This window comes from Diadema antillarum, unplaced genomic scaffold (genome assembly GCF_040938485.1).
Source record: "Diadema antillarum isolate AM-2024a unplaced genomic scaffold, OU_Dant_1.0 seq00001502_RagTag, whole genome shotgun sequence".
Lineage (NCBI taxonomy): Eukaryota > Metazoa > Echinodermata > Echinoidea > Diadematoida > Diadematidae > Diadema > Diadema antillarum.
In genome coordinates this window covers 731,936-745,577 of record NW_027272236.1, presented here as the reverse complement: position 1 = coordinate 745,577, position 13,642 = coordinate 731,936, and positions in this window count along the sequence as shown.

The following is a 13,642-nucleotide window of genomic DNA, read 5'->3' as shown; positions in this document are numbered from 1 at the left end:
TAATCTAGGCATTTTCCACGTGTTGGACTTCGAATGTTATAATTATAAGAAGAATGAGTCTCAAATATGCCATATTATCCAACAAGAAGGTTTTTATTCGATAAGTCTTTGCAAACATGAATCATGCAAACATGAATCATAACAGTCTAAGATGTCTAAGATGCTTTCGATACTGGGATCTTAAATAAGCTACAACATTTTTTCCCAAGTATATTTTAAAAAATTTATATTCAACGCTTGTTTTACCCTATCTCAGTTACGGTATACTTGCCTGGGGCAATTGTGCCAAATTACACATTGATAAAATTTTCAAAGTACAAAAACGGGCTATTCGTTCAGTTAATTTAGCCGATTTTTATTGTCACACGAATTATTTTTTCTTTGAGAACAGACTCCTTAAGGTTGCTGACTTGTTTTTATACAACTTAGGCACATTTATGTTTCAGTTATCAGCCAACGGCTTGCCTGACGTATTTACCCACATGTTTCAGAAAAACTATGCCGTCCATGCTTACCCAACAAGACGAAGAGATTCATTTCACCTTCCACGTACTCGCACACTCCTTGCTAAAAAAACAATTGTTTTTACCTGACCTAAATTCTGGAATGATCTTCCCACCGACTTAATCAATTGCTCTATATGTTTATATTCAAACAAAAATGGAAATCAAAGTTAATAAATGAATATAACCTGCCTGATTAGAATTTTTCTTTGATATGTTATCTGCAGTATCCTCATTTAATGTATGATGAATCAACTTGCAGTTTATAATCACTGCATCCGTACCAGTAGTAACATATTGAACTCGTTATGAATTTGACTCTAGATAATGTGTGTGTGTATACCTGTGTATCTATATGCTATATTAAATTTTTTACCCTGTTCTTATTCCTTAAGTTCTTGTTTTTTTCCTTTTCTTTTTCATCTCTTTTATTTTCTTTTTCCTTTGTACCTTGATAATTTAGTTTTTATATAGTTTCGTCATTATTACTTTGTGTCCTATCTCCATCGAATGCATATCAAATTTACACTGGTATATTTTCTTGGAACCTGCGTTTACAAGCTTTGCTTTTGCGGTTCCATCATATTTCACAAGTTATAGAGAATTGTCTTATGGACATTATATACGCTGACACACTTTCTGTCCATGACCCGATTTACATATTTTGTATCTTGCTTGGTTTGTATTCTTTTTTAATGTATTTCGATGAAATGTATCTCAAGTGAAATATGAAAATAAATATGCTGGAAGTGTTTACTGTGTCTTGAGTGTAAGACCGGTGCAGTTTCAGTTATTCAATTCAATTCAATAACATCATAACAATGCTCTGCGCGTCATGCGCAAGTGATGCACAGTATAATCTCAACAAAAACTCAACTCAAACTCAACAAAAAGTTCCGAGTATATATTTGTAAATGTATTATATATATATATATATATATATATATATATATATATATGTATATATATGTATATATATATATATATGAATATATATGTATATATATATGTATATATATAATATATATATGTATATATATATATATATATACGATATACTATATACAAATTATATACAAGTATACAAACATTGTTATACGCTCATATAATATCAGACTTTTTCGTGTAGAGAAACATCGACGAAAGATAGAGGTAGGACGCATATCAAGCATTAATTACAAATAGAGAAGAGATCGTAAGAAATGAGCTAAGGATAATGTTGCAGTATTGGTGCAATAAAATATCAGAGCATGTGTTTACTGTGATGATAAAGATTAGGACAAATTTGCGGATAATCAAGACACCATTAGCATGATTCCTAGGTAATTGCGTGAAAACAGTCAATGCAAATATAGTGTCACCTCAACATTAACTCTAATAAATAATCTAAAGTTCCATTAAATTAAAAAATATACGTAGTAGGTCCAGTCTTAGATTCTTAGAGCTTCATTTCTTGTAGAAGGTGAAATTGCTAAGCCATCCAAGGTCCTTGTTGAGTCCTGTTCCAAAAGACCTGGTTTGGATGATGAATTTCATTTCCGCTAATTTTCTGGCTTCTCTGTCTTTGAAATTAGTGCCGATGACGCAGAATTGCAGATCCTGAATTGAGTGGTTGCCTGAGTTTAAATGTTCGGCAACAACTGGTAGTGATGAGTTATCATTGTACTATATACAGAACGTAATATTAAAAAAAAAGGTAATCCAACTTTAGAGGGCTGCCATTTCTTAATTGTCTGTTATGAAGAGCAAAATGTTGGTTATAAGGAAAGAGGAACTCTTCCTCTTTCCATTGCTATACCTAATTATGTTGACAATTGTCAAGCATGACTGAGCACATGGACTTTAAAGACAACAATGACAAATTGCACTTTTTCCAAATTTGCGTGTTATTGTAAAGGAACAATGCATGTTTGACTGCATGGATGAGATCTGTCAATGAAAGTGGTCAAATCATCAGTCCATCAATCCAAAGTTGGATTACCTTTGTTTGATACGCTCTGTATAGTATACACTATATATTATATACTGGCGAAGGCCCGAAGCGAGTTGAAAATTTTGTGAATAAAAACTTTCTTCTTGGATCTACAGAAATGATGGCGTATTTGAGACTCATTCTTCTTATGATTATACACACACACACACGCACGCACACGCACACGCACACGCACACACACACCCACACACACACACACATATATAAATCATATATAGACATGAGCATCTCAGCTACACTACACAGATTCCGAGATTTTCTGAGATACTGCTCTGATATCTTCAATCTGCTTCAATCTGAACAACAACAACAACAACAACAACAAAAGATACGCAGCCACACTCTCTCATGGAAATACTGAATCGATGAATAATTTTACCTGTATTGCATGCATTATTTTGTATCAAAACTGGGTCAGGGACTGTACTGAATAACTGTCACTGTAGGTTAGAAGATATGATTTGGATTGCATTCAATCATTATTATGTGAACCCCGAACAGATGGGGGCATCCCACGAGACCGACACCCACGAGTCATACGGTCCGCGAGACCGACATCAATAATAGGTCCATGAGTCATACAGCCCACGAGTTATACGGCTCAGGAGTCATACAGCCCATGAGTTCGACACTACGCACAAAAGGCTCATGAGACCGACACTAAGCAGACATAGCCCACGAGACCGACACTAAGCAATAAAGGCTCATGAGACCGACACTAAGCAAAGAAAGCCCATGAGACCGACAGTAGGCAAAAAAGGCCCACGAGACCGACACTAAGCTAAAAAGGCTCATGAGACCGACACTAAGCAAAGAAAGCCCACGAGACCGACAGTAGGCAAAGAAGGCCCACGAGACCGACAGGATAAACAGCGCCATCTACATGTCAATCACCTGTACAGGGTGTTCCATGAACGGAAAAATAACATACTGGCGGTTGTAATTTCGTCACGCTATCAATTGAAAGATGGTGACCATCTACATAATTATGAACGACATCAAACATGTATTTCTATATACTTGGGGAGGGGGGCAAGTGTGTCAGGGAGCGACATTGTTATCTAGTAGAAAAATAGAATTGTATTCTTCATGCCCACCCCCCCCAAAAAAAAAAACATAGAAGAATTAGTATTCTTCATTCCCCCCCCCCCCCAAAGAAAAAAAAACACCAAATGAATTAAAAAGAGGGCAAGAACGATGTATGGATTAACTTTAGAGCTTTGATAATGCCATCGTGTTATTTTAATAGGCTTTACCAGTTTTTAGCTAGAAGATGGACAGGATATAATTTTTACTTCTTCTCTTTCCCGATTCACTAGTTACTTATTCTATTTTAGATATTCTACCCTCCTGCTTGGAAGTTTTGCAGTAAGATCTATTTGTAATTTTCTCTGTAACTATAATGTAATGCTACTGATTTTATATCGCAGGGATTCACCTCAATTTGTGGCTTGTGTTATTCTCCTCCAAACATTTCATTTTTCGTGAAATACAATAGCTGTTTTCATGGATGCATCTAATTTTTTCCGAATCCCTAACGCTACCTTAATAGACGATTACGTTATTTTTTTATTTTTAATTAATACTAATTCAACACCCTCGCAGGATTACTGTGGAAAGATCTGTTACACACTTTAACTGTACTTTGTTCATTTTTTTTTTCCACAAACAAACACCCATGCAAACACAATTAAAGATCCTGATCATTTCGGGGGGGGGGGGGGGGGGGGGCAACTGATGGGGTTACGCCCTGCCGAAGATGGCAACTCTTCTTTTCCATCTCTCATATCTTCCTATGCTATTATCAGGGCACCCTATACATATTTATTGGTCTATAGGTGGCGCTGTTCATCCTGTCGGTCTCGTGGGCCTTCTTTGGTTAGTGTCGGTCTCGTGAACCTCTTTTGCGTAATGTCGGTCTCGTGAGCCTTGTATGCGTAGCGTCGGTCTCGTGGACCTTTTAAAGTTCACATAAGAAGCCGATCGCCAAAAACTGGACTGTTTGTGTTTTTGAAAGGCTTATTAACCATACTTTCCTATCTCACATCTTTCAAACCCCTAAAAAGGTTGGTTTTTGAGGAATATGCGTTCAAATTTCGTCAAAATATCGAAGCCTTATTCCCCGTTGAGTCAAGACCCCTAGATTATGATGTCACGTAAGGGTATTCCCTCTTATGTCCACGCAAATGCAGTGCTGTCAAAGCTTTAAAATTGCGTCATATCGCTCTCTTATGATGGATTTTATGTTCTAATTTGTTTAAGAATTATTAGAAAAAAATGTTCTAGTGAACGATTTTTTGATACATCACATAATATTCAGAAAATTTAGAATTTTGAGAGGACTTTTTTAGTTTTATTTTGGTTGGAAAAATAACGTCCCGCGTAAAAGATTAATCCGCGAGTGATGCGACTCTGTACGTGCCAGCGCGCGGTACGGTGCGGACGCCAGATGCTGCCAGCAAAGAGCTACCTCTGTGTGTGTGTGTCACTACGTGTGTGTGTGTATGTGTTGTGTATGATGTGCATATCGAGGCAGGAAACTGGGCTGGTGTCGCTTGCGATAGCTCCTATAGGCCTACAACACGCATCACAGCATAGCACGCACCCTGTACTGTACATATCGGATACAGTCACGCTCACAAATCACGTACGTCTTGCAAAACAACCAGACTAAATTTCTGTCTACTATTATTAGTTTACTTGTGGATTGGTTATGATCTTATCGTTGTTCATTTATATGGCATTTATATTTCGAAAGTGCACTCGCGATGCTCGAGTCACTGGCACTATAAAGCCGAGAAGTCGGTTGTGAATACAATCATGTCCGCTTAGCCAAAGTGCGAACGTAACCATGCTCGCCATGCCGGCTGCCCTGGCTTGCAATCGCGATGCTCTCTCGTCCGCTCGGCTCCCCGAATTTTACCGGCGGGGCTGCCTAGCTGCTGCTAGCTAGCTGCGCCTGCATACATACGCGGGGTTCGTACGTGTTGTAGGGCGCTCAATACGGTACATGTGAATCGAATGTAAACTGAATACCGAGCACGTACGTACGCACGCAGCGCACACAGGGTATGACAACACATAGGGGGAGTGGCTTCTGCGCTTGTTACGCGTATTTTCTAACCGCTGTACGCTCATTATCTGATCGCTGGACTCTGGAGATCCACACGCGAATGCAGCTTTTCGGCGTTGTTTGCAAACATGATTTGGGTCACATTTTCATGCGTGCTCGTAAAAAAATGGGGTGATATTGCTGTGATTTCAAAGTTAAATTTCTCAAGATAGAAACATCATTTCGCCATGAAATTTGAAATATGTCTTAATGAATATGTCTAAAATCGAGACGAGGAGCATCCCCGTCGTTTGCCATTCCATCTCCATCGAAAGGCAGCGGCTCATAGGGTTGCGGCACCCGTGGCCCTGCCGCTGCTTCCCCGGCTGGATTGACGTCGACAGCACCTTGCTCTCCCACTTCTCCATCGTCCTCTCCCCAGCTTACATCTTCCCAACTTCCATCGTCCTCGTCTATATTCTCGTCCCCTTCTCTGCTTTTGTCGCTTCATTCCTCTTCACTAACGTACTCCTCAAAGTCCATAAAAAGATCACTCTGATAACTCACTGTTCTCGGCCATTTTCGGAAGGAGTGAAAGCTCAAAATTGATCGACGCGAAATTTCGAAACGAACCGCTATGAAAAAGTTACGATGATACAAATGTGAACCGCACGTACGTACGTACAATGCATACGATACGAGCTGCGAGGTGATACGTCATACCGACCGACGGCCGACCGGATCTACTTTCGCACCAAAACTATGAGGAGAAAATTGTGATAATTGTGTGAAATTTGGGCTTGTTGCAGATCATAGTAATACAAAATAATTGTTTGAGAAGAAGCAGTTCATGATAATACTATTAAGTGTAGACAAACAGTAAAGAGTTGGTGTCAAAAGTATAAATAGCAGAGATTTCAGACTTTGAAAAAAAATTGACAGAAATTCTTTCCCGATGCCAAATGCTTTTCTACAGAGCATCCGGGGCCCGTGGCTCTAACTACCCTGGCGTGACGTCACAACTTTTGGAGTCCCGTACTGTGGCTGGTTTTCGAGGGGGAGGGAGGGGGATGTTTGGGACTTGCAAATAGCGGATATCTAGATGCTTGCGGGGATTTGAGCCAAACTTTTTGCATAATTGGTCAATTACCAACATATATTTCATCTACAAACGAATTTTACGAACATTTATTCCCTTCATATAGGATCTTTAAGAAAAAAAAATGAAGCCTAAAATGTTATTATAGAAGGGGAGAGAAAGAAGGAGAAACTGAGAGTTCGTTGAGAGATAGAGGAGGAGCAGAGGAAGAAGTGATAGAAACTCAATAATCCTGGTGTGCATATAGACCGATTCGGGTTCGTTGAGGGCAGCAGACAATTCGTGGCACTGGGCGCAGCCATTAGCTCATTTTGCGGTGTCCCAGCCGACCCCCCCCCCCCCTCCTCTCCCCCACCCAACGGGCAACATGTTTATCGCGCACTGGTAACAAAGCTTCGCGCACTAAGCAAGCATTCGCGCGCTCAGTACGAGACGCCTATTGGCTAAAGCAACCATGCATCAGTTTTTTTCATTCCGTGCGCATGCTAATTAGGCCATGGGGTGAAGCTGAAAAAGAGGCTTAGAAAATGGGTTTCGTTCCAGCAACACTGGCACTACTTTCTGAATGCGGAAATGTGATGTTTTGTACATCCTAAATATACTGTAAAAAGTTCTCCTCGAAATATCCTGTAGTTTTTGCGAAAATCCATATTTTATAAACTGCGACCAGCAGCCCAATACACATATCGTAATGGGGCTGCGGATTGTAGCATTTAGGATTATGACAGAATAGTATCGCGGACAAATGTCAACCTTAAATCGAACAAAAATTCTTCAATTTGAAGACTTACAAGTAAGGTTGAAGTATTGACAACAGGGTTCGTGCAAGGTTTGGTACTACAAATAGTCATTTTCTGTTCGAATTGATGACTTAATATGACTAGGTCGAGAGGAATCTGGGAGAGCTACGCAGAATTGACGGTCAGCGCAGGCGCACACATCACTGCGCACAAATTTCGAATCCATTGACTGGATGTAGATGTCTGTGTGTGCATGCGCTGGCCGTCAATTCAGCGTAGCTCTGCCAGTTTCCTCTCGACCGAGTCACATTTAGTCATCAATTTGAACAGAAAGGAACTATTTGCAGAAGCAAACCTTGCACGAACTCTGTTATCAATACTTCAAATTTATTAATAAGTCTTCAAATTGAAGATTTTTTCCCGATTTTAAGTTGATATTTGTCCGGGATAAAACATCCGTCATGATCCTGTATGCTACAGTTCACAGCCCCATGACGCTATGCGTATGGGGCTGCTGGCCGCAGTTATGCGTATGGGGCTGCTAGCCGCAGTATAGTACCCATAGTGTTTCTAAGCTGAAATACATATGCACATTTGTAAAGCACTGCTTTTAGCCATATACCTAGAAAAAAAAAGTGAAGTTTTGGTTTAATAGTTGCATTATATCTCATGTTTCAGTTTTTCCTGATGCTGGCTATGCAAAGGAGGACAAGAGCAAAGTGGTTCGAGACCGTATGAGAGAGAGAGCACTGACTGACCGTCAGAGGTCAAGGCAAATGCCTTATATTCTGTTCAAAGACATGTTATTAATCAAATGACTAATCATTCAAGGCAAAAAAAAGAAAGAAAGAAAAATCAGTGCGTTTGTTTGTGTGTGTGTCCGCGTGCATGTGGGAGAATCTTATTGTACACACACACACACACCCTCACATGCACACACACATACGCACACACATAGTTATGAAGATTCAATATACCCAAGTGTATTAAAATATTATTCTACATGCCTTTGCCATTTATCACATCAGCATCATAAAAAAGATTATCATAAACATGAACACACACAATGATATAATACATGTATTGATCAGTGCATTACACATACACAGGTGCATAAAAACGCTGACATATCATATACACTCACACGCACACACACAAACTCATTTACACACATGAGACATTACTATTAAACAGATCATATTGTTTATCAGTAAACATGTTTTTATTTTCTTCTTCTTCTTCTTCTTCTTAAGAAGCTTTAATATACTTAGATCACATAGCAATCACGTTGTTCATGAAATATTATACAGTACTTTAGAAAATTTAACCTTCATAAAATTTCCTGAAGTTTCCATTGCTATTATTAGGTTACAACATGGTGGGACACTACCTCCTTTCATGTAAGATAGCTCAAAATGATAATCAGTCAAATTTTCTAGTTTTAATAAATTTCCTGGAACATTCCATGGTCCAAATATCCTTGAAAGGGTGTAAAAGTTTTGAAAAATGCCAATATATAAAATAAAGGCAAAATTATAATTTAATCATTCATGAGTGAAACACGTTGGATTCTGTATTGGAGGCAATGTGTACCTGAAAATCTTGGAGAGAATAAAACAGGTTTGGCATTAAAAATTATGATAACATTGCAATTAACTTCCAATATCAGAGGATCTGTGCAAACCTGACTCAACTTATGCACAATTTTCATTTGGCTGGTATTAGTTTTAGCAAACTGATTTTGTACTCACACCTACATTGTACTGACCTTTCTACATGAACATTCTGTTTCAGTATTAATAATAGTTACATTTTTTTCCCCAGAGTGGGAGAAACAAATTTTAATCGTAGTCATTCAGTTTTATGAAAAAACCACGCTTAGGAAAACATCTTTGTTCTTAGAATAATTCAACCCTAATCAAATCATAATAGTGGGCAGAAATGTTTGCTAAAGGGTGAACAATCACATACTGAGGCAAGGAGTCAAAACATGTTGCATAAACATTGGCATTCAAAATACAGGAAGCAATCTGTATTACAAAGACATTTTATCATGTACAACTTTGGTAAGATGTCAATTCTTGAATATCAATCACATTGACCAAAGCATTGGTGCATATACAGTACATTCTGTTGTTTCTGAACTTTGCACTGAAGTTCTTTGTGTATGTGTGTGAATGTTTCAGTGGTGTGTATATATATATTGCTCCATTTTATCAAGGACAACTTATAGTAACATGACAATGTTTTCATGCTTCAATATCAATCATATTAACCTATTTCCCTTGGCAAGTACCGGTAATGAGCAGGTTGACTCTGTTGCAAATGATGCATTTTACAGGCAACACAGCAGAACCTGAACAGCTTCCAGAAGAAAATCTTGATCTTGCTGTGAGCGTCTTAGGGGAGGAAACAGATGCTCCTGCTGACGGACCAGGCTCCTCCTTCAGCTTTCGTTTCCTAGCGAGATTCAGGCGTTTGCTATCTATAAACCTCTTGTAGCATGTTTCATGGAATCCTATTTAATACAATGGAGAAATGAACAGCAATGATTAGCCGTTGGATTTTGTTAGGGGGAAAAAGGCTAAACGCTAGAGGGAGGGGTTGAACATTACACTCAATATGTCATTAAATGTACAGTAGACTATTGACTGCAAATATATTTGAATCTTGTAATTACCAATAAGCCCTAGTACTATGCCAGGTAATCATTAACACCTCATGATCATTGTCATCATCAACTACTTCAACTTGTACTTGCAGTGCAATTACTGATTTTAAATTACATCTACAGCTTTCAGCACCTGATCACATGCAATATCAATTATCATAATTATGAATACAACTGCCTTATCATCATTAATACTAGTAATCCTTGGCCTTTCACTATCACCACCACCCACTGCTTTATAGTTTGGCACAACATAATGGTAATCATATGTTTTAGGGAGTTTAATTGTTGAAATTATGTTATTGTCATTGTTGGTTTTTTAGACCTATTTATATCAAATATTAATAAGTTAATTTAATGAGATGCTAAATGTGTGTTTTGAGGGGAGATTCGCCAATTTCGGGGTGAGAGAAACAGGATGGATATTTAATATTAATACTCCATGGCCATGATTATGAAAATATACATTTACATGCAGTTTAGACCTTTTTCAATCCAGTCCTGTGTGTCAAGGTTTTTACAAAACAATATCACCGATCAGCTACATCAACCTACAACCTGGGCTGTACATAGAACAACATGTAAAATTACATCTAGGCTACATTATAACGGAGCTATGCCATGCCAAGGTGAAATTCAAGATAATTTATCTAAAATGTAACAGACACGCTAACGGCTAAGCTACTGCATTAGCGCCCATTATAACATACACAAGCAACGTTCATAACATAGCTAACGTTGTACTTGTAGTCATCATGGTCATTAACATTATGCATATGAGAGAGACTGCACTGCAGTGTCGACTGCTACGACTGTACGCACGTAAACTAACCTGTAAATTATCCTACGTTATAGGTTGCAGTCAGTCCCCCTGAGCAGCTGAATCACTTCGTTCTGGTCTGCGATTTCACGGTCTCCCCCACTCAATTTGATCCACTCTTTGGCACACAAAATAGGTTTCGTCTATCTTAGGTTTGTCATAGCCGTGAAATTTTCAAACTTCATCGATGTTACATGCATAATAACGCATCTTAAAAGTTTCGGCAGAGCAGACGACGTAGACGCGTCGACAGGCTCACAGGGGGCGGCCATTTTGACTAGTAAACAATAATTCTCGATTCGGATTGGATAACATACATCACATGATCGTTCGCGAATGAATATCGTACGCGGCAAAGTGTACATATTCAGCTCCTCAGTGACAAAAAAAGTTCACTGTTTCCCCCTAAATTACCAAAATACTGCAGGAGGGTTTGTGTCGAACTTTTTCCTGTAGCCTTTTTGGTTATTTGTTTACATGTAGCTGTGGAGAAATTTCTGTGCCGCAGTTGTCGGAACGAAACAAGCGAAAAAACCAGCTCACCCCATGGCGTAAATGTAGGGAGAGGGGTGGGGGAGTGGGGGGTTCGGCTGAGACACCGCAGTAATGGCGCTGCCCATGCCAAAAATACACATAGCGCGTCACAGAATCGGCCTAAAGTCGACTATGTGAAAACGTTCAAATTGATAGTGTGAAGATGATTTCACACTGTGGTGTGCTTTTCACAGAGTGTTCACATGCAGTTCGTTGTTTTACACTTTGGATTGATGACCCATGACATGGTGTTCACCCTGTTAAAACACTTGAATCTGACAGTGTGAAAAGATTTCACGCTGTGTTCACACTGTGGGACACTGTGTTCTCTACAGCAGGGATTAAAGGGGACCTCCGGATGATTTTCAGACTTTTACATTGGAACAATTACAAATTAGTCAAACTGAGTACAGAGTTTCAGAATTTATAGTGATTGGGATAAGGAATGAGAATGTTCTCAAAATTTACAACAAATTGCAATGAACAAGGATGATGACATGACAGCCTCACCATAAGAATGCATGAGTTCGGGCTCGAGGAAGCAGAACAAAAGAAGAAGGCATGCATAGATTTTTCACAGGTGAACTTGTTGAGCAAGCGGTAATGTAATGGAATTACATTGCTACATTTCTGAAATATATGAGGCTCTGATGTCATCAACACTGTTCAGTGTAATTTGTTTAAGATTTTCAGTTTATTGGTTTCTCTGCTCAAGGATCACAATAAATTCCACGATTCTATACATGGAGCTGTTGATTTATGTACTACATGATGTCAAATTATGAAAATTGTCCGGAATGCCCCTTTAAATAATGGTAACGGAGAAGCAACACTCTCAAATAGAGGAATTCTAACAGTAGAGTGGTAAGACTGCGTGGATGAGATAAGGAGATCAGGTGGTACTGTGATATCGTTGTTATATTAGTGCAAAATCAAAACCAATGTTTACATAATAATACGTATTATACCTAGAAAGAGCAAGAGAATATCACTTTTTTTTTATACACTTGTAAGTTGGCTTAGCCTTCTATGGACTCCGAATAGGTGTATGAAAAATGATAGAAGACTAATTCAAGAAAATTTGAAATTCGATATTAAACGAAAAAACAAGGATTAGATAGCAATCAATCAGAAAAAGGTTATTATAATACAAATAAATATGTTCTTATCGATTGCACAATCAGCTTCTGAAGATGTGGGTGCGCTTGACAAAAATACAATACGAGATATGACAACATTCATTATACACGTATATACTTTTCAGTTTATAGAAACATAGCAAATCGAACAGTTACTTCGCATCCAAATTGCATATAATACAAATGAATAATAAACAAACAAACAATCAATCCCAGCCGTTTCTCTGAAATTGCTGTATATGATGTAACGGCTATTTGTACTTTAAGAATGACTTTGAAATCTATAAATCAATTTGCATAAGAAGCGTTTCGGTGAAGATGGAATTTGCACGTGCCAGCACTATAGAGTAATGCGGATCCAGTGGTACTCTTTCTTATTAGTCACTTCGACATACATCCACTCAACCTTACCTTTGTTGGAGGTGATGCGACATCATGACATGTGTACTTGTCCAGGCTAGAAGGCACCTAACCTTGTTTTTTTAATATATACAATGTTTTTTGATGGTTTCTTGTCAATTCTAGGGTGCTGATTCCAAATTCGATTGATGCCACTCGCGTAACCTTGAGCATTTTCGACAAAATTCAAAAATCCAAAATGGCCGCCAGATATGCTAATTCGGCTGTGATAGGATTCTCAGGCTGAAGACGCATATCAGTCCTGCAATTGCCTTAATTGCAACCACATCTGAATATGTTCAGCACTTCCTCAGGGGTCAGAGGGTGATTATTTGACATAGAAACAGGATGAAGACATGAAGACTTGCTTCACCACCCGTTGAAGCCCTTTGGCTTTGTTGCCAGGCCAGAGACAGTGTTAGATAAGTAGATAACTTGGGTAGGCATCAGAGATGACATCAGACCAGCATTTGCACCACCCTGTTTTGGGGTCAAAGCTTCTAAGTGACCATGACGGGAGGGAAGTTCAGGTTGGCTTGTGGGATTTCAGACGCATTGATGGCAGGTTGTTTAGGAGGGCATTTCATGAAGCGTTTCATCAGATTTTTTTTCTGACAATCTGTTATAAGCTATCAAAATCCTTGCATCTGATTGGCTGAGAGCAGACGGATTTGTCAGACAAAACGCTTTAT